The 5408-nt window shown below is 34.1% G+C and overlaps 1 non-coding gene across 1 annotated transcript; it reads left to right on the forward strand.

Moving 5' to 3' along the window:
• Window positions 1-626: 626 nt before the first annotated feature.
• On the forward strand, window positions 627-699 carry Trnaa-agc. Its single transcript has one exon. It is a non-coding gene; the product is annotated as a tRNA-Ala (tRNA).
• The last annotated feature ends 4709 nt before the right edge of the window (window positions 700-5408 follow it).

Raw genomic sequence — 5408 nt, forward strand, 5'->3', positions numbered from 1 at the left:
TTTAATATACAGTTTGCCATATATGGACTTTTGATTTTGTCTATTTTTTTATTGTTTTGTTTTCGTTTGATTGGAAAATTTTCTTAATATATATCCGAAAAAATTTCTAAAAACTCATTATAGGCCTTATCAGGATCATTTGTTTTATTCCAGGGAAGGTTTTTAGTTGCATTTTTGAACGCCTCTGTGTTATTTTGATTAAATGCTCTTTGGTATGATACTTTTCGTGTGTTAACATTTTTCGTGGTGTTTTTGCTGGATAAATTTGTATTAAACATATGCACTATTGGCAAATGATCTGAAATATCGCTAAAGATTATACCGTCGAAGCTTTCATTAAGTTCTTCTATATTGATAGTGCAAAGACTCGGGTGTATGTGTCAAATGTATAACGTGATGTTGCTACCCTGAGTCACCAAGTGGGTAAGCTGAAAAATTAGCTTGAATCGAACCTGCGACCTTTGGTTTGCTAGTCCAATGCTCTTCCAACCGAGCTACAAGGTCAAGACGGTTCGAGTAGTTGATATTTCGGAACTCAGTCTAGTCACTATCAATTTAAGACGCACAGATATGGAAGAGACTAGACTGAGTCCCGAATTATATCAACCACTCGAACCGTCGATCTTGACCTTGTAGCTCAGTTGGAAGAGCATTGGACTAGCAAACCAAAGGTCGCGGGTTCGATTCCCACCGTGGTCAAGCTAATTCTTCAGCTTGCCCAGTTGATGACTCAGAGTAGCAACATCACATATACATTCTTCTATATTGTTACTAGAAATCTCATCAATTAGTGTGGCAGCATGATGAGTAATTCTCGTTGGTTTCGTGATTAGCGGAAAAAAAGACGAAGTGAAAAGTTGTTCAATAAATTGGTTTGTATGATCACAAGATCCTGATTTAAACAGGTCAATATTAAAATTTCCCATTAAGTAACATGGTTTATTTTCTCGATCGATATTTTCTAGAATCTCAATTATTGTAGTTTTAAATGATTCAAAATTGCCATTTGGTGGTCTATATACACTACACCAATAATGATTTTTTACCATCTTTATTCATCACTTCAGTGAACCTTGTTTCAATTATATCGTTTACGTTTATATCCAAATCATTTCGACTTTTATACTCTAAATGTTTTGAAACATATAAACCACCACCTCCGCCTTTTTTATTTGGTCTGTTTGAGCCGAATATTCGTATTCATCTAAGGGAAAACAATCTATGTTATTATCATTCAACCAAGTCTCAGTAAGTCCTGTTATCTGGAAAGGTATATGTCTAAAGTATCCTTCAAATTTTTGAGTGAATCAAATTTGTTTGCATACGCCTTATGTCCAAATGTAGTAGCGAAAATTTTTTTGTTATATTTCTTTTTTCAATTTGTGATTTAAAATCTTTCGGTAGGAAATCAAGTTCCATATTATTGCTGGACAGCGCTATGTTTTGATTTTGTTGAGAAGGATTAAATCTTAATTGCATGGCTTAGCCTATCCATACAACTTTGGTTTAAAATGTTTGTAGAACCTAATGTTTTAACTGTATTCGACTACCTGACTATAGGGAAGTTTGCCATTGTATATGGCATTAGAACGTAAGACTAAGCATCAGTTGATACTTACTCCCGCTATAGCAGCCTGTCGTTTCACATTGAATACAACATAGCTTTATCACAGTTAATGTTTTATAGGCTACCAACATCCACGTATTGCGTACCTATTTTTTACATATCTTTTATATATCATTATTGGGGATCATTAATTTTGGTTGGCGATCAAGAAAAACGACAAAAGAGCATTATTGCATTTCTCATAACTGAGTATGGGAACAATGCAGTAGACCAATAGAATAAGCCAATTGAACAGATTTGTTTGCCCAGGGCAAAACGCTAGCTTTTATGGTCGCATACAATCTTTACTTGAAGTATTTCTACATATGCTTGGTCAGGAAAGCATCTGAGACTCACTGCATTGTATTACATTGTAATAAAATTCTAACCTTCCGACGTTTACTACAAAATAGCTTTAATACTAGAAATACATGCATGCAGCAACCCCTCGCTATTTCAAACCAAGTAGACAATTTCCTGAGTTAACCTGACTTGAACTTATATTATGGAATGACACAAAACTCAAATCAGTCTTATTATATTTTACCGAGTATATTATAGCTAATGTTTCCATCATTCAATACAAAAATAATCATAAAGCTAGTGTAAACATTGCCCGTTCAATTTAGTGTAAACATTGCCCGCTGCATTATACCATGCCAGCAATTAAGTAACGGTTTAAAATCGAAGTTTCAAACGATTAAAACAGTACAAAATCTTCACAGACATAGAAAAAACTTCAAATGTTATTTTATTCTGTATTTTGCAGTCGACGCCGGCGGCTAAAATTTTCATACTTTATAAATATAGTGTGTATTTTTGATACCAAAATTCCAATTACACTTTCAAAAACACTTTTTGAAGTTAAAGCAAAGGTGTAATAGCCTTTCACAGGTTTATGCGTTTGCATAAAAAGCTGAAAATTTAACAAATAAACGGCATACAAAGCTAAAAAGTATACAAATACGGCTCATTCTTATCGCGAAACAAATACGAAATAAACAAAGTAAACACGTACCCTTTGTCTTTGAAAACATTTATAAGTTTGCAGATTATGAATTATTCCTCTTGCACGGCTTTTTCTTGACCGTATCCACGTTAATCTTTGCTAACTGTCATGCTTCATATATCTTTTTTCTTCTCGTTTTACTTTCTTTGCACAAAGTTTATGAAACGCTTTTACAAAAATGTTTACGAAATGACAGTTAATATAAATTGCTGACGTTCTCATTGAAATACAAACTTTCTGTCCTAGCCAATCAGAACGTTCGTTGCTTACCAGACGTTACTCGCGCATGCGCATAACTTACAAAACCACCCAACGTCGACCGTCCATGACACAGAGGAGAGATGGACAGAGAGTCGACTCTTCCGATTTAATGTTGAAACGAGTGTCCCCGAGTTTTGCCTAATACACGTCATTCTCGCGTCATTTCCACGCGCCACGCAACCACCCGATTCTCTTCTGGTAAGCTCTTTCGGCCAAATTTCAATACAAAAGTATAGAAAAAACGCTGTTCGACCGGTGAAAAATTGATTTTTTTTTGAACTGGGTCGGATTATCTTCATTTTTTGACTACAATTTTGGAGATGAACGGTGAGTTGTTTGTTTTGTTGGGTTTAAATGATCGTGCTGTTTTTAAAAGCAATATTAAAATCCTTGTTTTATAAGTGAGTTCTGATTACCCTTGTCGGCTGCCATATTTTTACCCGAATTGTCAAATTGTGTTTGCCAAAGTGAAACGTTGTCAGAGCTGCTTTTCTACTGTTTGTCAACTAGCAAGCAGAGTGTTTGCATATATGTGGGATTACAATATAAGACGAATTTCAAAGAATACTTCTTAATTCGCGTTTTAGTTTTAAAATATCGACAAAATACATTGCAAAACATTTCAAAACAAAACAGAGTTTTAGGCGTTATATAACTTTACCTCGCTGAGGATATCAGTTTTTTAATAATTAGTACCATTTGATGATACAAACATTCACTGAAAACATTCATAATTATGTATCTTTACTTCTCAAGCAGAGTTGCTGTTCGATTACATACTTTTTCAGTCATTTTTCAAACTTTTTTGATCAAATTTTCAACAAGCATATCATCCTTGAACTTTCTAAAGAAAATATATTTTAGCTCTTACCTTACACTGCAAAAAACGTTTGCAACATTTCAGGCAAAGCGGTAAAATTTTTTTAAATTGCATTTTTACTGGCAAAAATTCCATTTTTCCTTATTAAAAATGTGCTCGGAGCTTACCAGAGAGGAATCGGGTGTAAACGTTTACTAGCGCGCGCGAGTAAAAAAGTGGGGACGCGTGGAGCCGCGAGTCAACTCTGTCAATCTCTCCTCTGTGTCCATGACAAAGAATTTGGACAACTTTGGATTCGCCTATGTTCTACCGGGTTCCGGGTGTAATTCCTAATCTCCGAGCGGAATTAGTACCCTCGCAGGCGCTCCGCGCCCGCTCGGGGATTACATGCGTATAAGACTGAAAAGATCGATATAAACATGGAAATACAACACTTGAAATCTCCTAAAAAATTGAAAGCAAACTATAAAAGCAAACTTTAAAAATAAATAATTATTATCCCTAGTTCACTTACAAAAAGTGTAAAGTGTGTCTTCTTCGTATTTAACAGATGACCTTTTCTTATACACTCAGCTGGACTTATTTTGCAGCTAAATGCCCTTGTGTTTATATACCCCTTGACGTCTTATGTAATTGGCCGGATAAATACCGATATTATTACGTAACATCAAAAATTTTTAGAATTTATGGCAAAATATCAAACATGCACAATGTAAGGAGTTCTGTGTGTGGCAATACCAAACATCCATTTGTTTTTATTAGATGCCATGGGTACCATAGCAATACCCCTTGAAATTTACTAATCTATCAATGGCCTTGGTGCTTTTGATAAAGACTCGTGCGCTTTCAAAGGCATGCTGTAGGACGTTAACCTAAATGTGAAACCAGTGAAATACTTAATCCGGAAGATAATAGATATATAGCCATAAGATCAACATATTCATTTTACAAGATCTGGATTTATGGACATCTCAATTGAAATATATTATCATGAAATTACGTGGTGTCTTTTTAGGTCTAATTTAGTTCTTGTAATATTGCAACGGTAGCTGCAGGGCAGTAGCAACACCGATTTAGGAAGAGAGCAATATATCGATATATCAATGTTTACATATCATAGGAACAATAGCGTACAAATAATATAAATTGGCATTTGGAAGTCTGAAGGGGTTGTTTGTTCGCTAATTTAAATTATCCTTGCTTTCTTCATAACGACGTTCGAATGACATTCGCATTCAGTATCTCTCGACACGGCATTGTCTAAGCCAGACTAGGAACAGAATCACATTTGTGAGGGTTGTATAATTAATATCGTAAAATGTGCTTAATTAGGTAAATACAACACTTGACATAATAGAATTGAACTTAAGTATTACTTATTAACTTAAGTAAAATCACAGTCGTTCCAAACTTGGCCTTGGAGCTCAGACGGTAGAGCATCGTTCTAGAAATGCGAAGGTCGCGGGTTCGATTCCCACCGCGGTCAAGTAGAATTTTTCTGCTTGCCCGGTTGGTTATACTTGTGCAGAAGAACAAATACACCTTACATAATTATATATATATATATAATATATATATATTATATATATATATATATATATATATGTATATATATATATAATATATATATATATATATATATAATATATATTAATATATATACATATATATATATATTATATAGTATATATATATATATATATATATATATA

This window comes from Dendronephthya gigantea, unplaced genomic scaffold, assembly GCF_004324835.1.
Source record: "Dendronephthya gigantea isolate DGI-Jeju-01 unplaced genomic scaffold, DenGig_1.0 001193F, whole genome shotgun sequence".
Classification (NCBI taxonomy): Eukaryota; Metazoa; Cnidaria; class Anthozoa; order Malacalcyonacea; family Nephtheidae; genus Dendronephthya; species Dendronephthya gigantea.